The sequence below is a fragment of the Phoca vitulina genome, unplaced genomic scaffold (genome assembly GCF_004348235.1).
Source record: "Phoca vitulina isolate PV1807 unplaced genomic scaffold, GSC_HSeal_1.0 scaffold67, whole genome shotgun sequence".
In the NCBI taxonomy this organism is placed as follows: domain Eukaryota; kingdom Metazoa; phylum Chordata; class Mammalia; order Carnivora; family Phocidae; genus Phoca; species Phoca vitulina.
In genome coordinates, this window is record NW_022589770.1 from 1,214,205 (window position 1) to 1,237,525 (window position 23,321).

The 23,321-nt window shown below is 39.4% G+C and overlaps 2 long non-coding RNA genes across 3 annotated transcripts in view; both read right to left on the reverse strand.

Annotated features, from left to right (window-relative positions):
- Positions 1-243, reverse strand: part of LOC116624481 — a 197,395-nt gene extending 197,152 nt beyond the window's left edge. The window contains exon 1 of the long non-coding RNA XR_004297900.1: positions 40-243. This is a non-coding gene — a long non-coding RNA (uncharacterized LOC116624481). The remainder of the gene's footprint in view (positions 1-39) is intronic.
- A 296-nt stretch (positions 244-539) lies between these two features.
- The window catches only part of LOC116624480, a 57,063-nt gene continuing 34,281 nt past the window's right edge, over positions 540-23,321 (reverse strand). For both annotated transcript variants that reach the window (XR_004297898.1, XR_004297897.1), the window contains one exon: positions 540-626. This is a non-coding gene — a long non-coding RNA (uncharacterized LOC116624480). The remainder of the gene's footprint in view (positions 627-23,321) is intronic.

The following is a 23,321-nucleotide window of genomic DNA, read 5'->3' on the forward strand; positions in this document are numbered from 1 at the left end:
AAAAAAAAAAAAAAAAAAAAAAAAAAAAAAAAAACAAACCTTGGTTAAGCTGCTGATTTCCTCTAAATCGCTGAGCACAGGGATTGTAGCTTGATAAAGTCATTTAGTTGCTAGATGTTTATATTCAGACCATGCCAATGGCTCTTGCTGGAGTTTTTCATGAGGAATGTGATGATGTTTACTTCTTTATGGGGTTGAAATAACCGTGAATTTACCAATACTACCTCGTAGGGGATTTTTAAAAATTTATTTCATCTTTAGGGCTTTGAAATATAAAATTTTATGTAGTGAAGAAGATGTCACAAAGTGAAAGTATGTATGCCTTCACTGAACAAAATTAGTTGCGACTTCTCCAAATATTCCTAAATTCTGAAACATTAATACATTGGCCATTCAGGCTTGAATGTGGCATCCTCAAGACATTTCCCAGGACGTATTATCAAGGTCCACTTGAATAGAAAAATTCATAATTGTGGCATCAATACTAAAGTGAGTGAAGGAAGTAGGGGATGAGAGAATTTGTATAAGCATAGCTCGTCTCCTTTTCCTGTTTTCTTTTTTCTTTTCTCTCTCTTCTCCCAGCCCTGAAGGCAAAGGGATTAGCTGAGAGTGTAGACTGTGCTTATCTAAAATAAGAAAAAATGTTGAATTAGGAAAGCTGTTGATTTTCCATCCATCCATCCACCCATCCATCCATCCGTCCATCCACCCGTCCATGTATCTGTTGAATATCTGTAAAAGGCCAGACAATGTGCTAGACATACAGAAACAAAATTGTGCTGTTCGTTTAGTCAGTTATTCATGTAATAAACATTACCAATTAGCCCATGTTTGATTCATGAAAACTGAAAACAAGTAATTATAACATATGAGATGGGTATATAAAAGTATTCAAGGGGCACCTGGTTGGCTCAGTCAGTAAAGCTTGTGACTCTTGATCTTGGGGTTGTGAGTTCAAGCCCCACATCGAGCATAGAGCTTACTTAAATAAAAAGGCATTCAAAATCCTGAGGGAGCAAGAAGCTGAGGAAATACCCAAGCCCTCACCTGTAGCATATGTGACAGAGGCTGAGTTTCAGGGGCACACAGGCTGCCACAGGATACATGGTAAAGCTGTCTCTGGAACCCTCAGTCACTAAGGTACTCAGAGGCAGAGTGTGGGATGACAGAAAGGTTGTGATCTCAAGAACCACACAGCCCTGGGTTTGCATCCCTATTGTGGCAGACTACATTTCCGGTCTCCCTTGCAGCTGTGCAAGGCTTTGGAGATTAAGTTCTAGTCAGTGGTTGCGATAGATCGAATGTTTGCTTCATGGGCTTGGTGGTTGCGATTGTGTCTTCTCAATTCACATGTTAAAATCCCAACCCACAATGTGTATTAGGAGGTGGGGCCTTTGGGAGGTGATTAGTTCAGCAAGGATGAAGCCCTCCTGAATGGGATTAGGGCCCCTATAAAAGAGACCCCAGAGAGCTCCCTGCCTCTTCTGCTACATAAGGACACAGCTGTCTATGAACCAGGAAGAGGGCTCTCACCAGACAACAGATCTGCTGGGACCTTGATCTTAGTCTTCCCAGTTCCCAGAACTGTGAGAAATAAACTTCCATTGTTTATAAGCCACACTGTTTATGGTTAAGTTGCTAGAGCCGCCTGATGGACTAAGTCAGGTAGTGTAACTTCCAAGAACTGTCCTTAAGAGGTTTCTCTCCCCCCTCTCTTTTTGCTTTCTGCCAACAGAAAGCTGATGCTAGAGCAACCATCTTAGACCATCAGATGGAAACATTTTGTGGAGGACAGAGAGCAACATGAGCCACAGAGTCGGATGGAGATGAAGCCACTGTACTAGCCCCATGTGGCCTGTGGGAGGAAAATAAATCTGACGTGTTTTAGTCACTACTGTCACTTGCGTTGAACTTAATCCTAGGTGCTACCAACAATGAGACCTTAATTAAATACAACCTTCATGAAACCCTCTGAGACTCAGTTTCCTCATCTACAAAATGAGGATAATAATACCTATTTTTATAATTGTTGGAAGGACTACATTAAAAGAGTAAATAAATTTAATTCACCTAGAATAATGCCAGGTATCCAGTAGTATTTTTATAAATAGTAGCTATTATTCTAGTAATGTTCTTTGTCTTTCCAAAGCTCATGCTCCACAAATCTCTAAAACTTGAACAGAATCAGAACTCTCATTCCCTGACAGGTGCATCCACTGTCATCAAGGTCAAGCACCAGATGAAATCCAGGATGTTTATTTGAGCAGTGGGGGATATTAGGGTAGGAGATGATGGGGAAGGAAGGCAGAGTTGGGAGAAATCAATAGTACTTCTTTAGATAAGTGAAGTTTGAGATGCTTATCAGACATCTAAGTGGAAATAGAAATAGAGTAAGCAATTGGATATATAATTCTAGAGCTTTTCAGAAAGGTACTGGAGCACCACAGATTTGAGACTTGTCAGCACCTAGATGGGATTCAAAGCTGTGGGGTAGAATGAGATCACCTAAGAATGTGGATATCAAAATTAGAAGGCCAAGGGAAGAGCCTTCAGGCATTCTAATATTTAGAGGTCAGTAGAGAAGAAGTCATTAATGAGGAAAACCCAACCAATATGCTGTCTCGGAAACCTAGAGACTCAATGTCTTATGGAAGAGGTAATCAGCTGTATCAAATGCCACTGAGAGCTTCAGTGAGCAGAGGACAGAAAATTGCCTGTTGGTATTGGTAAGAAATGGGTCATTGGCAACTTGGATGCGGTAGGCAGCCTCTAAGATGGCCCCCTGTGAGTCTTTCCTCCTGGTATCCATGCTCTTGTGCAGTCCCCTCCCCTTGACCATGGACTGGACTTACTGAAATGCATTCATTCATTTAATGAAATACCACAAGAATCAAAAATAAAAAGCTTACACATAAAACTAGTGCCACTAAGACTGAATCACTCTAAACTGAGACAGTCACATTACATACTCAAGGCTGGAGACATTGAATGATATAGAAGACAAAACTGGGCTGCTTAATGCATGCTCCTCATTCACTTTAGGTTTTGTCAGTGAGCAAGAAAGATCAAGACATTGGGAGATTGTAGAAGGAAAAATAGCAAATTTGGGTGAAGGGAATGTAAGGAAGGTTATAAGTAGACATTTTAAGACATTTGCACCTGCTTAGGAATGAACTTTAAAGATTTATTTATTTATTTATTTGAGAGAGAGAGCGGGGGGAGGGGCAGAGAGAGAGGGAAAGAGAATCTCTCTCCACACTGAGCGCAGAGCCCGACATGGGGCTCGATACCACGACCCTAAGATCACGACCTGAGCCAAACCAAGAGTTAGACACTCAACCCACTGTGCCACCTAGGTACCCCAGGAATGAACTTTAAAAGAAATACTATTTTGTTATACAAACATTTTTCAGAAATATTAAAACATAATGGAACCACATTTGTCTACAGGGTGACAATGCAAAAAGCCCACTTAAAGTTTGGAAGATACTTTTAAATTATGTTAACTATTAATTAAGCGCTTAATCACCACTACAGCACATGCGAGCTGGACTCTGAGCTTGTTTTCTCATCTGTAAAATGGGAATAGTAACCAAATTTCATGGGATTTCTGTGAGAATCAACAGACATGGTGTATGTGAAAGTGTTTTATAAATTGTAAAGTTCTCTACACATAAAAATATCTTCATCATCATCTACAGGAAACTGATTATCATGTGAACATCCATTATTTGTGTCTACCCAGGCCCCTGCCCTCCTTCCAGTAATAACATAGCTTCCCTTCCACTGAAGAACTCTTCTTCCTTATTATGGAGGAAGTGCCCACTCCCCATCCTGACCAAGCCATTCACCGCACCCCATGCAGCTGGCCCTAGTGATGGGTCAGGACAGCCGTGTCCTTTAAGTCAGTCCAATCACAGTTCTTCTTGGCTTCTTCTGTCTTTTCTTGCCAAGAACTATAAGAATATGTCCCCAGAGACACTGGCGACCATATACTCCCCTATCCCCTGCAGGATAAAGTTGACATGTAGAAAGAACGAGAAGTGAGAGACAGAGTACTGAAAGAATTTCCATCATCCTATATGGCTAGCCCCAGCCCTGTCTATCCCATAATTTCCTTGCATGAACTTTTTGCACACACACACACTCACACACACACATATATGTAAGCATTTGAGTTGCATTTTAATCACTTCCAACAAAGAGTCTGGCTAACATAGATTGCACAATGACAAACTTTCAAATTAAAAAACATGGAGAGAGGAGAACTTGCTCATTGTCTCCTTTTCAAACTATAGATAGTGTTCAGAATAGTGAAAACACAGAACATATATATGTATAGCCTCAGCATAGTGTACACGGAATGAGAAGCTATTCATCCTCCAATATCATCAGGTGGCAATAATAACTACAACATTTTGTAGTAGGTGGTAGAGGAAACAAGCCTCTTAAGGAATATTGTTCATAAACACTGAATTCCTTAAAAAGAAATTTGTCAGTTTTGGTCAGCTATTCTAAACTAATACATGTTGTTGCCATAAAGTCCTAAGTAAAAAAGACCATTACAGATAAATTTCTAAATTAGGTACATTGACCATCCCAGACTTTTTCTAGAATAAGTGGTCCACTTTACAGAGGAGAGCTCTAACAAGGCCAATTTCTGTCTATCCATAGTACTTATCATGAACCCCTGAGTGGGAGTAGCCTTAGAGATACATCTAGAATGATGTAAAGACACATCATTTTACAGATGAGGGAACTGAGCGCCCCAAATATGAAGCAACTTGAGCAAGTTCACAGTTAGCCAATAAATTAGGTAAGGATTGTTTGCTCATAAAATAGTTCTTTGTGGGGTACCTGGGTGGCTCAGTCAGTTGAGTGTCCCATTCTTGATTTTGGCTCAGATCATGATTTCACATCCTGAGGTCAAGCCCCGCATTCAGTGGGCAGTCTTCTTGGGTTTCTCTCTCCCTCTCCCTCTGCCCTTTCCCCCAACTCACAAGTGAGCAAGGCATGTACTCTCTCTCTAAAAATAAATAAATAAATCTTTAAATAAAATAAAATAGTTCTTTGCTTTACAAAACACTACATTATATTTTTCATTTTAATTGATGCTTACAATATAAATTTCCTAATCTATGACCATGTTTAAAAAAACTCTATTAAATTTGTAAAACTTTGATTTGTACACAACTCAGGAAAGCATTTATTGCATCTATATATAATTCCAGTCTGGACACACTATTTATGATATCAGAAATTCAGAGTCATTTCCATGAGTCAGCACTGGGATAGATAAAAAGTTTAGATTGGCAAATCCCAATATCTTGAAGAAGTAGAGACAATTGCTTGGTGAAACATGATACTCCTATTAAATGTTCCAGTGGTTCTTAAAGCAATTGATGAAATCCTTATTGCTGTAATTCTTGTATTATGTAATTTTAATCATTTCATGTTCTAAGTCACAACTGTTTAACCAGTTTCTCTTAGAGTGCAATTATTTTCATCAATCTTTCTGTATATCTAATGGAACTGAGGGAGCCCCAACAGGAATCATATATCAGCTGCCTCCATGAACTATCCTTTTCGTTCAATGAAGCGCAGCTCAAAATAGGATTTTCAAGGGTGTCATTTTTCAGATGTTATTCAGTGTTGTTTGCTGTTTGCTTTTATTTGAATTACTGAGGTCAATGTTCCAATCTATGGGTTGGCTTTTTGTATATCTTTACAATGTGTATATCTTCTTACATACTATTCTACACTATGTATTTTCTTACATGTCTTCTTATATACTATAACATATATAACTTGTATATCTTTACTTTTGCCCAAGAAGGACTGGGTGGAAGCTGATTCTCAATTTTTTGCTACCTCCTATCCCCCATCGCTGTCAAGTCCCAGAAGGTTCCTACAGAGGGACCAAACCTCTAGTGGGTTAAAACTGACAGTGGGCAATACTGAGTCTTCTACTAAACTCAGAACTATGATTTATGTATGCTTTCTTATGCCAACTTTTTTCTCCCTTGCTTTTTCAGGGGACTAAGGAAAGTGTAGGGGATAGATGTAGTGCTGGTCTTAAAAGCTACCAGTCACGAGGAAGAGATGTCATACTAATATCAAGATAACATATAATCATAGATGCCAAAAACCAAAGAGGTGCAAAGGAACAGAAACATAAAAGCCTCAGAAGAAAAAAATGCAATGCTTACTGAGCAAATAAAGACATTAACCTTCAGGCTGAAAATTAAAACAGCATCGAGATACCTTTTTTCACTAATAAAAACAGCAATGACTTATACATGCATGTTCAATACTGGCCAGAGTGTGCTGGGATGGGCACGCTCTCTCTGTTGGCATATCTTATAACAGTATAATATTTCTGGAAAGCTATTTAACGGCATATCGAGAGTCTTTAGAATATTCACGCTTTATCCCACTTTTGAGAACCACCACCCCCTACGAGAAAATAATCAGAGCAAAGGCAAAGATTAATGCGGGACAGATTATTTTGGTGGCGCTTGCAGCAATTAAAAAATGTAAACACCATCAACGTGCAAAAGAAGAACAGTTAAATGAATTATGGAACAGTCATGGGTTGAATTATTAAATGGTTATTTAAAATGATGTTTCTGAAAATGTGCCAAACATGGAGAAATTCTCATGATTTCACACCATGAAGAAAGGAGGGCACGCGACAAATGTACTGCGGAAGAATCTGTGAAACTGAAAGTACCTGCTACTCCCCAACCTCCATTTGAGGAAACCACCCTGAGCGGTTGCTTATGCCGAATGTTGCCTTAGCTTGCGAGAATAGTGGTATCACAGCATTTAACTTGTGCAAATTTAATTCTATGACCCCAGCAAAAAATAAAATGAGAAAAATAACTTCTGAAATGGCGCTGGCAATTTCCACTCGATAAGTGCGTGCCCCTAAGCGAGCATGGCATGGGAATTAGGAATTTGCTGTTCCCTCAGAAATTTCAGTCTCTATGGAGCGGTCATAGTGGGGGCATCTTGCCAAAATGTGTGTAAATCTAGAGTATAAAGATACAATTCTACATTCTCCTTTGCATATGAGCTCTTTATTGCTCTGGTCGGCATAGCTCCTGTAATGTTCCCTAGGGTCTCTATGTTGCCAAACTCGGCAGGTTGTTCTCAGGCTTCATCTTATTAAACTTCTCAATAGCACTTGATACATTTATCTGCTTCCTTCTAGAAAAGGTTCACTTGACTTCTGGCAACATTATTCTCTCTTCCTTCTCATCCTATTCACTTTTCAGTCTGTTCCACTGATCCCTTTTCCTCTTCCTTCAGTCTGTGAAGATTGTAGTGTCTCAGGTCTCAGTCTTTCAACATCTTCTCTGGCTAGACTCGGGTGATCTCATTGAGAACCATGGCTGTAAATATCAACTGTAGTCATATGATATTAATAAGACTAATGACTGACACCACTATTTTGTGCTCCATTCTAAATATATTACATATATTAATCAACCCTCACAATGGTGCTATGAGATAGCTCATATTATTATCACCATCTTAAAAGAAAAACTGAGGCACAGAGAAATTAAATAATTTGCCCAGAGTCACAGCTAATAGAAGATGGAGCCAAGACTTGAACCTAGGCATTCTGGCTGCAACTTGCCTGCTCTTAAGTACTATCCTATGTTATACTACACCACCTCCTCAGTGATTCCTAAGTTATACCTCTACCTGTTACCTCTCTCTAAAACCTAAGATTTGTACATTGGACATCTTTGGTTTGATGTTTAATGTAAACTTCAAACTTAACATATCCAAAATAGTATTCTTATTCCCCTTCAAATCTCTTCCTCCTGTAGCCTCCCAGTTCAGTAAATGGCATCCCCACTCTTCCAACTGCTCAAGCCATCCTTGACTTTCCTCCTTCTCATTTCCCATATTCACTTAAATACTGTTGGCTCTGTCTCCTAAATAAATCAAGAATTTTTTTAATTATTTTTCATATTTTTCATAGCTACCACCCTAAAGCACATCAACTTTTCTCACTGGACTCCTATATAACCTAATCTCTACATAAATTGAGAATATACTATGTGCTAAGGGAAGTCAGCCCCACCACCCTAGCCATGACATACGGGTCCAGGGATCAGTGTCTAAGCTGGTGTTAACTATAGAGAAGTGGCCATAAGGAAGGTTAAACCTCTTTAGCCCATAAGGATGCTCCATACGAGTGGCGGCTCGCCAACCCAATCAGATGATAACTTTGGGGGATACACGATGTAAGTTTGTAAGCTGACCAGCACTGAGTTATTGCCCTGGTTCTCTGAGGCCTGTTATGTAAGTCTAGTCTTGGAAGCCTGGAATCCCGTTTTGCAGACTAAGAAGAAAACGTCTCACCACGTCGCACATTTGCCATATGTGCTCCTTTAAAAAAGTAATCCCATTATAATGCTCCTTTATAATTTTAAATAGGAAAATGTGCATGGGAAAAAAGCAGAAGAAAATAAATCAAATCACAATTAGTATTCACTCAACTCTAGGCACTCTTCGTATGGGGTTTTGTTGTTGTTTTGCTTTTTTTTTTTTCCTCTATTTTTCAGAACGGTATTTTATCTTGATAATCAAGGAAAACAATGTTAAGAGCCAGGTGTAAGAGGGACTGTGGAGAGAGCATTTTCATATTCAAAAAGAATGGGATCAAGGTAATTGTGAAGTATATTATTATTTATTCACTATTATTATTTTAAAAATTCACTCATTCCTCTATACAAATACTTGAATCCTGAAAGCAAAGAAGAATATAAAAATTTCAAATGCTGACCTTTGAATCCATATTTGAAATACTTCTTACGCCTAAGGAAATTTTAAAAAAAGAAAGAAAAAAGGAAAAGCAGTGGACTCAAGACACTTAGTTCTAATCCATGCGCCCTCTGCTGGCTGTCTCTTGGCTTTCTACTATTGCATTTTTAGCTTTGGGGGAATGTTTTTCTGATACTACTATAAGACAAAAAAATAAAACAAAACAAAAAACATAACTATTCAGATACACAAAACTAGGAACATTTTGACATTCAAGAAGTCTTTGTAACAAGGCTCTGTTGGGCCCCAAACAACTTGTTATTTCCTTTAAAACAAAAGTAATAATGACTGCACGAGGCATTTATATGATGTTCTCGGTAGATGTTCTTCAACTCATAGCTATTTGACTTATCGTGATTTCACCTTACCAGGATTCGCATGTACAGCACGCAGCTGTAAAATACCCCTTTGCAGACTGCATACAAATTACTTCACCCCAAGCAACCTCCTCTCTGGGCTCCAACTCACTTCCTTGAGCCCCAGCTGGTCCGATCTCACAGCCCCCTTTCCCAGCACCTCCCCTTCTATGCCAGCACCAGCCCCAACATGGCCTCTCAAGATGTTACTGCTGCTTGTGTAGAAAACAAGGAAGAGACAGAACAAGGAAAGAGTGCATTCAACAGGAAAAAGAGAGGGAAGAAGGAATAAAGATCAGCAGACTGAGAGAGCATGTCCAGTTGGCATAAAATAATGATGATTTTGTTCTGTGCTCGATAAATGGCTTTGGAGGTGGTTTCCAAAGAGAAGTCCAAGCATGTACTGAATTATGGAGACACTGTTGCCTGCAGTCTCTAAAGAGCACTACTTCAAAGGACAGTATTCTTTTTGGTAGTATGATTCAGGTTTTGGGGGAGTGGGGTGGAGGGGATATTGTCAGTATGACTATATTTTTACTTTATTTTATTTATTATTTTAGGGAGAGAGAGAAAGAGGAGGGGAGGGCAGAGAGAGAGGGGGAGAGAGAGAGAGAATCTTCAGCAGGCTCCACACTTAGCGTGCAGCCTGATTCAGGGCTCCCTCTCACAACCCTGAGATCATGACCTGAACCTAAATGAAGAGTCGGATCCCTAACCAACTGAGCCACCCAGGCGCCCTTATTATTTTATTTTTTAGTTAATTTTTATATCCTGCTTTCCTCCAAAAGGGATTTAAGATAATTTCCAAAGATGTTGTAGAGTAACAAGGAGGATTAATTTTTAAAAATTCAGGTGCTCCTCCTGGATTACCAGATGGTGAGCTGGCTGGAACTGCCCCTCCTCCCTCTCCCAGTGGGAAACTCGCATCCGACTCCAACTTCCCCTTGCAGCAAGGCCTCAGACTTCCCACTGGTCTCCAGGTCTCCAGGTGATATGCAGATGTATTCCCAGTGCTGCTGCAAAAGCAGGCACCTAAATGCTGACGGCCTGGCAACAAGGAGTCCCCACCACTGACAAGGGCACTGGGATGCTCACTCATAAAAGGGAGAGCAAGAAATGCTGTTCTCGCTTCCCTGGAGCACTCTAGACCTGCCCATCCCAAGGTGCCTCCGCACAGGGTGGGGACACATCCGTTGCCTCTCTGACCATGAGTTCTAGCCAACACCATCCGCCCCTGCTGGTGTTATTCACACGACTCAGTACAATATAGATCCACAACACAGAAAAATTAAGTACATACATAAATTTATAGGAGTGATTAAAAAAAATAAGGATAAGATGGAACTAGGGTTGATGACATACACTGAGTGCATGCCATGAAGTTCTACGCTCTTGTATGCTACAAGTCACAGTGACTTCAGCACTTGTGTGTCCTTTTTCCCTGTAATACCCAAAGCAAGAGTCCAAGTGCCCACTCCACGGGACCACAGGCAGTCCACTCTTTCTCTAGGTTCCATTCACTGAGTGTGTCTAGAGCCCTGCAGAAAGCCTCCATAATGCCACAATCCTGTCTTGGTAGTCATGGTCACGTGGTGACTATCTCTCAGCCTGCCATCTTACTTTATCTTTAATTTTTTTAAAAGATTTTATTTATTTATTTGAGAGAGAGAGAGAGAGAACATGAGCAGGGGGGGAGGCGCAGAGAGAGAAGCAGTCTCCTTGTGGAGCAGGGAGCTTGATGTAGGGCTCAATCCCAGGACCCCCAAGATCATGACCTGAGTCAAAGACAGACGCTTAACTGACTGAGCCACCCAAGTGCTCCAGCCTGCCATCTTACTTTAGCAGGTCACTTCTGGCCATCTCAGAACCATCCTCATGCCAAGACCTCTGCTATTTTCCCCGTACTCCTTCCCTCCAAACACTCGGCAATTCCATACTAGAGGCTAATTTCTAGAATATGTAAGACTTTACTAAAAGTAAAGGAAATATCACAAGAGAATTTCTATACAGAAAAGGTAAACTAATTAGATATTACAATGGTCACAACTTCTAGAATCCATAGGCCAAACCTAATGCAGTTACTCCCTTATCCTTTGCCCCAGACTTGGTCTAGTGGCAGGTTCCAGCTTATCACCCACAAAGGAATATTTTTTTTAAGATTTATTTATTTATTTGAGAGAGAGAGAGAGCACGAGTGGGAGGGGCAGGAGGAGAGAGAATCTCAAGCAGACTCTGCTCGGAGCGTGGGGCCCATGGGGGGCTCAGTCGTACCACCCTGAGATCATGACCTGAGCCAAAACCAAGAGTCGGATGCCTAATCAACTGTGCCAGCCAGGTGCCGTGCAACCCTCCCCCCTCTCTTTTTTTAAGATTTATTTATTTACCACAAACGAATTTTTGACTCTGACTTCCCTATTGAAAGTGCAGGACCCCAACTTTCACTGGGGCCTGATAATAGGGAAGAAAATCATGTTCCCCCCGCCCCTCCGTGTCAGGCCCTTCTTCCAGACAATAGCATAAAAATCTGCACAGATATGAATACCCTAAAGAAGGTCAATTTCAATTTCACATTCAGAGATATTTAGTTCCCATAGTGTCCAAAGTTCTCTGAAATAAGATTTTGGCTTTACCTTTGCAAAAGAGAAATGAAAATATTTTTCTTAACATAGAAAATAGTCCTTCTCAAAAATGAATCAGAAAACAGCTGTTTAAAATAGCAGCTCAAACTGACTTAGTGCCATCAAGATTTCAGAAATACTGACTCAATATTTTTGGGGGACCACAAATATGGTTCTAAATCTTGAAACCACTGTGGAGGGAAACATGATTCGCTTTGTGTTTCAAGATAACAATAAACTTTCCTTGTGGCTATCGCAGAGAGAGAGAGAATTGTGTAGGGGCGCCAGGGTGGCTCCGTTGGTTAAGCGTCTGACTCTTGGTTTCAGCTCAGGTCATGATCTCAGGGTCTTGAGATTGAGCCCTGAGTCGGGCTCCAAGCTCAGCAGGGAGTCTGCTTGGGATTCTCTCCTTCTCCCTCTGCCCCTCCCCCTGCTCATACGCACTCTCTCTCTTTCTCAAAGAAATAAATCTTTAAAAAAATACACTTTAATGTCAATCTATAAGTCGAGATATTGATTCATTCTAAATAAATGCGAGTGAACATGCTCTGGCAATTATGGTTATAGACATCTTTCTACATTTATGCGCACTCTGGCCTAAACTGGAAAATATTCAAGAAAAAGAAGTATAGTAACACTAATGTGTCCTTTGAGTTGGCTTTCATAAATTAAGTTTGCTGGAGCTAACAATGCTGAAGAGAAACCTCTGCCCTAGCCAAACAGTGAGGATTGTTGTTGTTGGGTTTTTTTTGTAAGAAAAAAGTTGGGATTCAACTAAATCTTGAAATTTTTCCAAACACAAAACCTTGTTTTGAGGCACTGAATAAAGTTGTTTATCATTTACCAGCCACAACTGGAGAAGCCTTTTGGTGAATCCATGTGTCTTGGGAAACAGTCAAGCTAGGATGTCACTTGAAACAGAGGAAGAAATCTGAGGCAGCGCCTTATTCAAGTGACATAATCCACCCCCAATTCTATTTCTAAGCCCATCTTAGAAGACTTGGCAGCTACTCATCCTTTTTCTTTCAACATGCCAGTGGCCGAGACCCCTACATTTCTCACCGCATTCCACACTGCCGTTTAGCTGCTGGGGGGCAGGCCTCTACTTCAAAGAAGAATTCCCTTTCCTGAGCCCTGGTTTGAAACTTCAAAGGCCCTCACTGTCTCCGAAATGGTGACAACTTTTCTTGCCAAGAAAACGTCCCCATGAGGATAATCTTGATATTCTGGGCACAGATGGAGTCCTTGCAGGACTTGGTAACACATCTGGTTTGTGGCTTTGATGAACAAAGAGGCTCCGTATGTCATCATGACTCATCGCTGTCCTCATCAGCATGCATTTCGCTCAGAGACTGCCAACGGACTTGACAGAAGTTTTGTCATCATCTACTTAAAGCAATTCCTCCATTCCATCAGAGCCTTGGCCTTCTTTCACCTCATTTTAAAATGATTGCGTTAAGAAAGGAGAGCAACATAGAAATGTTGTCTACTAAATAGAAGATCACTGGCTTTCTTGAGTGTTTTTGAAGAGTTGATTGAAACATCAGGGGGAAACCTCAGTGTAAACTGACAGGAAGGTATTCATTCATGAGGTGATTTTCTTGGCAATACTTGTGGCCATGGGCAAGAGTAAAATCTTTCCATTCAAAACTTCAGTCACCAGTAGAGATGCTGGCAAAAACAAAACAAAACAAAAACTATTTTGGCAAAGCTTTTTTTTTTTTTTTTCTATTCCGGAAGATAAAATTGGACATCGAAAGCTGAGCTAACTTTTAAAGCTAGAGGAAGTGCTTCTGTAAACAGAGGAGAGAGGATAAAGCCTTAGAGAGTTTGGTGTAGGCAGAAATCTGAAGACACAATCAAACATGGCAGAAAAATACTTCTGCTCAGGTTATTTGCTTAACATTTTGATACGCAGATTCAGAAGACATCCTTTCCTTGATGAGATAGGTAGCATCAATGATGCAGATGAGACAGGGACACAGAAGGGACCCCATGAGGGAAAAAGCTGCATTTTTCCCCCGTTGCTTCTCTTCTGGCTTCTATTCTTACTAGAATATGAACCCATACCCCACTTTACACATGCCTGGTCATGCAAGTAGCCTACGTCCTCCTTGTAAGGGACAAGGAGTTAGTGATTCTCTAGGATAAATAACATTTAAGGAAGCACCAGGTGACAGTGACCCAGAGGAAGCTATCCTATGTGCATTCCAGACCACTGGAGCTAGACATCTCCATGCCAAGACCCCCTGAGTTCAAAGAATAACACCTGGGCCCTTGTCTTTGTTCTAACTGGTTCTTGGATGCCTGAGAGGACACATATACCAGACCACTGTCCTCAATAAGAACAGCCAGACCCCAAACAAAGATAAGACTCATGCTCTTTTCCTTTCCAAGTCTCCCGGACATTCCGTCAGTAGCTCTCTCTCTCTCTCTCTCTCATATACATTGTATCTTCAATAAACTCTGCTTTCACCCCCTGCTGGGTCATGCTTGATTTCCATCCTGCATGAAGCCAAGGACCCTCTTGGCTGGTCCCACGGGACCCCCTACCTTTGGGTCCTCTGACCTTGCCTGCAGGCATCACAGACACAGACAAAGCTGACCTCATTGACGAAGGACAAAGAAGGTGATACAATGTGAATTCAACTGGAAGAGGGAATTCAAGCACCCAGAAATAAGTCTGTCCTTGTGTGGCAAAGGGAGTTACTGATACCATCTACATTTCTAAAAATTTTCGGCTATTCATGTAAAACGTTAGAAAGCATCTGGGTCAAACTCATACATATTCAAGAACATTACACCATTTCCAAGTTCTCGAACAGACCAAAGACAACCTCCTTGATCCTGAAATAAACTATTAGAATTAAATTCTACTTTTAATTTTGTTTGCGTGTTTTAACATTTTTTTTAAAGCAAGGATTCAATTATATTTATATGAAAAATGAGAATGGAAGATATAATTCTTTTGGGGAAACATTTTTCTATTCTAGGTGAAGGAAATCAATTTCCAGTGCAATAAATTATATTAACTGAAAAACAAGGTATGCACAAGTTTATAGAATTTTTGTCTGGAGTTGGAGTCTACAGTTTTTGGCAAATGTTCAAAGCAGTTCATGACTCCAGAAAGTTTTAGAATTGCTTATCTAGAGAAACAGTTACAGTAGTTACCCTTAAGGCAGGCAATAAATGTTATCCTTGAACCAGGACATTGATGGACATTGGAGGCAGTGATTGGGGTACTGGGCAAGTGCATGGTGTCCAGTCAGACTATTCTGCAGCTTGAATCCTGCATTATATCCTTTACCTCTCAGCATTACTAAGGTAGAATTAAAATCCTCATAATAGAACTGAGTTGTCTCCAAGAATTTGTACCTGATAAGTGCCCATTCCTCCTCCTATCAGGTAAAGATTCTCTTCTGAATGTAATTTGGGTTAACTTGACTGCCAAGAGCAATGGGTACTTAAAGCCCCAAGTTCCAAATCATAGAATACAATAATTTCAACTGGGAAAAAATTTTATGGTTTTCCATTAAAAAAAAAATAGAGTAAATCTCTATCACAGAGACTAAAACAGAGAGCCTAAGAACTCGTGAGGATTAGGAAAAAAGTCAGCTTTCTATGACCTTTTGAGTTTGTCTACCTTGAAAATTAACACTTAGAAGCTTTTAAAAACTGAAATGTGAGATTGTGGTCAAGTTCAAAGGAAGGAAAATGAAATTCAAGGAAGGGTTGATTTTTCTGTGGGAAATGCCAGTTCAGTCTGCATAACCTCCAGGTGTTAGATGAGGCCCCTGGTACAAGTGGGAATATAATAAAAAATAAGGTTGAGATGGTTTACTTGGTGTTGAGAGTTACATGTGTGTTATTTCATCAATAAATACTTCTTAAATAAAACCACAGCTATCTGATTCCACCATCCAAACCTTCCCGCTAGGAACATACTATCTCTTGAAGCTTTCTGATTCCAAACAACTTTATTTTTGTTTTGTTTTTTAAGATTTTATGTATTTATTCGAGAGAGAGAGAGCAAGAGAGAGCACAAGCAGGGTGAAGGGCAGAGGGAGAAGCAGACTCCCCGCTGAGCAGGGAGCCCAATGTGGACTCCATCCCAGGACTCTGGGATCATGACCTGAGCCGAAGGCAGACGCTCAACCGACTGAGCTACCCAGGTGCCCATCAAACAACTTTGTTTGCCCTGACTCGTTCCAGGTCTCTGCGTTACTCATCAGAGGGGTCTTCTCCCCAGACAGCAGTGGGCAGGAGTGAGAGCCCAGGCGCTTCCAGAGCCGACTACCTGCCGGGATCTCCCAACAGCCCCTGTTCCTATATGCCCCAGGGTTTTGATTTGCCTTCCTGTTGCCACATACTGAGTTTCTCCACCCGGTCCCAACCATCAGATTCTACAAATGGGCCTGTCGCCCAGGGAACCGCACCAGGGAACTGCCACCACCTTGACATTAGTCCAGTAAGATTGATTTTGGACTTCTTGCCTCCAGAACTGTAAGATAATATGTTTGTGTTGTTTTAAGCCATGCAGCTTGTGGTCATTTGTTACAACAGCAGTGAGAAGACACTTGTTAAGATGACAATCTTCCTAAATTGATTTTCAGATTCAACAAAATCCCAACATGATTTTTTTTTTTTTAAGAAACTGACAAGCTGATCCTAAAATTTACATAGAAATGCAAAGGAGCTTGAACACACTAAAAATGGCTCAAGGGACTTTGGGGAGAATGATGGATATGTTTTAAAACTGGATTTTGGTCATGGCTGCACAACTTATAAATGGCTAAAAATCATTGACTTGCACTCTTAACACAGGTAAATTTTATATGTAAATTATACCTTAATAAAGGTGTAAATAAAATGTATGCATACTTGCAAGGAGGTGTAATTGCTTGTACATAATGCTTTTTACATTTAAAAACTGTTGACTCTAGATGATGAATGAATCTAGAAGAGTTCAGATGATCTACTTCCTCAATTTTTCTTTGTTTTTAAAAATGTTCTCAGTACAAGAATTCTTTGGATTTGTCATTTATTGCAATATAAACTAAATTATGGAGAAAGAAGATGAGATCACTGAATAATACCTTATACTACTGTATCATATTAAATATAATTTTAAACCATTACTCTGATGCCTGCCTAATCGATTTTTAATAATTTAAAAGTCTTCATAATGTACAGGCATTTATTTATATAATCTCGGTAGAGCATTCTTATAAGGAATTGAGAACCAGGCCCTTACTCAGAAACATAACCCTATATTATAATATTGATCCTATGAGAGAAGCAGGTTTTATTAAGATTTAGATTTGGGGCCTCTTCTCTGAGAAAATAACCTGCTGGGAAGTTTAGCCAACTGTTTTTAAAATGTGTTCACATGTATCAGCTCTTCTTTTCCCCCACAACAATCCTTTAAGAATTTTGTGTGTCTAAATCCATTATAGAAACATTCACTTTAAATATCCTTGATTGTTGATGAAATATCACATCAGTGTTTTGGTCTTCACAGTTTAGACTGGCGCCTGCTATGTTTACGTCTCCTTAGAGTCATAACATTCCAGACATAGAAGGATAAAGATGTTTGCGTGGTTGCTTGACAGAAAGTCTAGAGCCCAAAAATAGACACATTTTTATGCTATAGGCTATACATTGGTGAGTACATTTTATTGTCACTCATATTCACAACTATTTCATAATGAATTCCATTTTAAGAACAGACATAAATCGGGGCACCTGGGTAGCTGAGTCAGTTAAGCAGCCAACTCTTGATTTTGGCTCAGGTCATGATCTTGGGGTCCTGGGATGGAGCCCCAAGTCAGGCAGGCTCCGCACTCAGCAGGGAGTCTACTTCGGGATTCTCTCTCTCCCTCTCCCTCTGCCCCTCCCCCCGCCTCGGGCACACACGCACTCTCTCTCTCATTAAAATAAATAAATAAAAAAGAATAGACATAAATCTTTTTTTTCCAATGTTGCTTTACCTTTCTAATGAAACATTTGCAAACTACTGTTATAAATGTAATAACAGTGCAATGTTCATTAGCCAATGTGAACAGAATCTCATCATATGCACATTTAAATTAACTGAATTTAATGTTATAACCTCAGCAAGATAACACTTTTTTAAACTAAAATACTGCAAAATATTGCCTGTATACTTACTATTATATACTTTACATTAACAGAGACATTTCACATGTACACGGATGTGTATCTGTACAGAATTTATTCTATACATACTTAATGGGCAATTGAGAGATTTTTTTTTAACGGTACTCTGGCCCTAATACTAGTTCGGTTTTTTCTTGCCTTTCTTGCTGACTTTAGTACCTAATCCCCAAACAGAGCAGATGCAAGACTGCACTACCTGGAAAACTTCCTCTGACACCCACCCTGCCCCTGGGGGCTCAGCGCCCACTTGATGCCCGCTAGGCCCCTACACATTTTTACACACGCTACTTGGCTAGGGATGCAGCTGTCTCTTTCCACGTCTGCCTTCCCCACTAGATTGTGCTTCCCTTGCATGCAGAATCCATGTTTTATTTATCTTTGTATCCCCAGTGCCTGAGACATCCTTGGCACTCAAATAAATATAGCCTTTGAATAGCTGCTAGTCAGAATGCAGATTATTCAGGTCAATGTTTATTAAACATCTGCTGATCAATAAGTGCTCTGGTCAAGTAGGGAACACAAGAATGAGTGGATCCGATTCTGTGGACTGTAAGAACTTGAAGCATATCACAATTTAAAGAAGAATCTTTTTTTTTTTTTTTTTTTTTTAAAGATTTTATTTATTTATTTGAAGAGAGAGACACAGCGAGAGAGGGAACACAAGCAGGGGGAGTGGGAGAGGGAGAAGCAGGCTTCCCGCGGAGCAGGGAGCCCGATGCGGGGCTCGATCCCAGGACCCTGGGACCATGACCTGAGCCGAAGGCAGACGCTTAATGACTGAGCCACCCAGGCGCCCTTAAAGAAGAATCTTTTGTGGTTAGAAGACTTTTATATTTTTTGATCTCACCTACTGCCCTTTAAGTGAAAGTGTATGTAACATATTTAGAAAGTGTTTAAAATATTTGTTTGTCATTCTTATTATCTATAATTATATCTCTATAGTTCTTAAATATTAATAATAGATAACTCTCCCTGGGGCCATTATAAGTGCTTTACATACAATACTGTATATCATTTACACTCAATACTTCATATACATTATGTATATATAAATAATTTATATACAATATTTTATCTACATTACAATATATCATTTATTCTCCACCCAATTACTCCCATTTTGCCCATTCTATAGACGAAGAAACAGAAGCACAGAGAAGCTAAATAACTTGCACAAGTCATTTAACATAGAATATGGAAGAGCCAAAATTTTAACCTGCTCACTTTCTCCCCTGAGTTTTAGCATAACATTTTCAGCAAATCTACAATTTAAACCTCCTCCTCTGTACGCACAAAAAATTTAGTGTTATCAAGTTAACTTACATCTAAATTCAGAAAAGTCCCTTTGTTCTGAATAATTTAAATAACAATGCCAGGGATTATAACACAATCTGATCCCACACAAGAACGGCTGTCACAAGGGAATCGCTGATAGCTGACAAATTTGAACCGCAGCTTCCCATTGAAAAACAGAAGTCTTTGGAAATCCCATTGAAAGCTGGGATCAAGCCTTGCAGGCAACCCAGGTTGGGAGCTCCTTCCATCCAAACATAAAATGACCAAATAATTAGTGCAGGCCCCATGAATTCACTATCTCTCTGTTCTAAGCAAATTAGGCTACTTGTTTACTGGCATGAAGTGAAAAAAGGAATTACTCAAAATAAATTAATGGGGATTAGGATGGTGTGCAAGGGCTGACATGGGACTAGCAAAATATGTGTTGTGCTTGCCTGCTCTGTAAGCTCCGAGCTTTTCTGCCACTATGGGTCATTCTACTCATTGGGGATGTATTTATTATTTTTGTAATTGAGACCTCAAAAACACATACATGTAAGGGCAGTTTTTAAAAAATCTGAAAAGAGAGTAAGTCAGAGAGAGGAGGAAGAGATTTATATCAGCAACCACTGAGAAAGATAGGTTAATGCGACCTACTGACCTACCGAGTTACATTTAGCACACTGAACTTCTTGGCAGCCAAGGCTAAAAAAAGAAAGAGTATAAATTATGTGATTCACATTATCTGATACAAGATAGCAGTTTGTTCTTTTGGGCACACAAAATTTTTCCTAACATTCAATTCTACAAGAAACTTCTCTCAGGGATATAAAAGCAATGGGCAGGATTAAAGGAACAGATGGGACAGCAGTTTCATAAAAGAGGCAGAAAGTTCTATTGTTTCTTATCTTCTGAATCATTCTCTGTTTTCTCACATCTCTGTTTACTTGCAGCTGTGTAGCATTAGCCCCTTCCCCCCAAATAATCCAATGTAACAATTGTGTAATGTCAAATAATTAGAAAAGCCATTTCTCCCCCACTAAATTATCTTAAAATCATATGAACAGAACCCAAGCCAGATCTGCGTTTCTGTTCCAACATTTAATACAAGTGGAAATTTCTGAACAAGAATTTAGGATGCCATGAACTCTTCAAGGGCAAGGACTCAGTGATTAGTGAAGTCCCAAATGAATAAACACGTACTAAACCACAATTCTCCAAAAGACATTGCACTAAGAGCTATGTACACTATTTTTTTTAGACTTTGGGGTTTTATGGAGGACTATAATCCTTCATGTCTGGGGGTACAGATATAGAGCTCCTGATTTTGCAAATTTTATCAAAGAAAGATTTCAGAAAACCCTACATCTACTATTACTATAATTTTTAAAAAGATGGAGCATATTAACACAAGTATAGTATGAAGGGCATAACTTCAACATAAAGGACGGTCCTCTAGCTTGAATATATTAGCTTTGTAAAAACCTGGCTACGTAATTCCTATTTTTTCCTCTTTGCTGCAGACTGGTGATAGCAACTACGTATCTCTTCCTCAAACTTCCCTATCACTAATATTCTAATCCTATTCAGTGTCCTTTATTGACAAAGCTTTAGTGTGAGCTGGCAAAATATATCATATATATATATATATCATATATCATATATATATATATGTAGGACCCAGATCTAATTTCACAGAGGAGGCAAAAAAGGTGAATTCAGAGCTGAGAGGCAATGGGTTGATAGCTGACATAAAATCCTCCATATAAACCCTTTTCACAACCTGTCATCTCTCCCTGACCCTGCAAAGCTGTCTTGGCCTATGCACATTGAACAAACCAGGGACACCTCAAGAGCTTCGCCTTGCTCTTCTTTCACCTGGAATGCTCTTCCCCCAGATAGCCAGACAACTGCCCCTCACCTCATCCAGGTCTTTGCTCAAATGCCCCCCTCTCAGTGATGGCTTCCTTGGCGACTCCAACACCCCATGCCCCTTCTCTGCCTTATTTTACTCCATGACACTTATTGACATATACTGTAATGTACATTTTTTACTTATTTATCATGCTTATATTTAATGTCCTTGCCAGAAAATGACCTCTGCAAGAACAGAGATTTTGTCTGTTTTGCTCACTATTGTATCCTCAGCACTTAGCACACTGCCTGTCTTCAGAATGGGCACTTGCTAAATATGTTTAATAAATGGTCTTAAGTAAAACTTAAATGTTTATATATATTTAAGTCAAGGGTAATGAAAAAGTATATGGTTCCCAAAAAATTAAAACATACACCCATGAAAAAACTTGTACAAGAATGTTTGTTGCTTTATTCACAAGAGCCAAACACTGTAAACCATTCATCTGTCCATCAACAAGGGAACTGATGTATATTCTTACAATGGAATGTACTCATCAACAAAAACGAATTAACTACTCATACACCAACAACATGGATAATTCTCGAAAACATACTGAGCAAAAGAACCCAGTTACTTTTAAAATGTACATACTGTATGAGTACTTTTATATGAAGTTCTAAAATTGGTAAAACTAATCTATAGTAATAAAAATCAGAGTAGTATTTGTCTAGAAAGAGGGGAAAGGAATACAAGGGTACTTTCTGGGATGATAGAATGTTCTATATCTCAGTTGGGGTGGAGGTTACCAGGAATACACACTTATCAAAACTCAGTGAATGACAAACTTAAAATGAGTGCATTTCATCCTATGTAAATTTTACCTCAGTGAAAAACTCAGTCATAATCTGATTCAAAATAAGCACAAAAACAATCTGTAATCCCAATTTGATGATAATCTGTTAATTAAACAAGGACAATGCATAGATTCTTTTATCCTAAGTTTACCAAGAAAAAACAATTACAAAAAAAAAAAAAAAAACAATTACAATTTGAATGGCATATCTTGGCCCTAAATGGCTTATCTGGAAATTAATAATTTTATTTCAGAAGGAAGGTAAGTATTTGGCGTATTGATGGTTTGAGATTTTTTCCTCACTACTGGAAGTTTTTGTATTATAAACAACTTTCTTTTCTTTGTATTATGAACAACTGGATAAATTTTAAGATAATACTATGTCTGCCAAATTAAAAATCATTTTTAAAATTCATTTGGGGAAATAAAAGGTCTATGAATCCAATGTAATTGAGAATCCAATGACATTTGCAGCACTACAAATGTTCAGACTGATTTGATTTCAAATTTATTTGGGAAAATGCTTTAAAAACACATGCTTTTTTTTCAAGTTTCAAAATAGCTCATAAGTGGTTCTACTTAATGAATTAGTAGAGAGGAGAGATGGAAGACACAGTAAGAGTGGTAGATGAGTTTTAAAAGAGGCATAGAAAACAATGGACTTGACAGCCTATTAACTATAGGAAACAAACTGAGGGTTGCTGGAGGGGAGGTAGGTGGGGGGGGGTGTGGGGAAACTGGGTGAGGGGCATTAAGGAAGGCACTTGATGTACTGAGCACTGGGTGTTATATGCAACTGATGAATCACTGAATTCTACCCCTGAAACTAATAATACACTATATATTAGCTAAATTGAATTTAAATAAAAAATTTTTTAAAAAGAAAACAATGGACTTGATTTTTACTCAGACTGCTTGAGATATGACAAGGAGAACTTGAATGGTCTTCTCTCTGGGCAGCCAGACTAAAATACATAAATGTACTTGATATAGCTGGTGACCGGAATTCATATAATCAGGCATATGCCAGCCATTTAATGTCCTTTGCTTTGTTCTTCGGCTCATGGGCCAATGCCAAGGTCCTCAGAGTCCCTATAATGTCCAGTTAGGGAAGGGTAGGAGTCTGAAGTCCACTGGGTCTAGATGATTCACCGCATTGCCGAACTGCTCAGGTGAACCTTACAGGGCCTTACTGGGTCCTAGAACAAACAGAAGGCTCTTCGGAGAGTCCATCTGTTTCATTCCACCTGAGAGATCCTAATGTAGTTGGGGGGGGGGGTGAAGTTTCAATTGGATGATTCAGGGCCCAGCTCTTACTGTGTAATTTAGTGTAAATTATT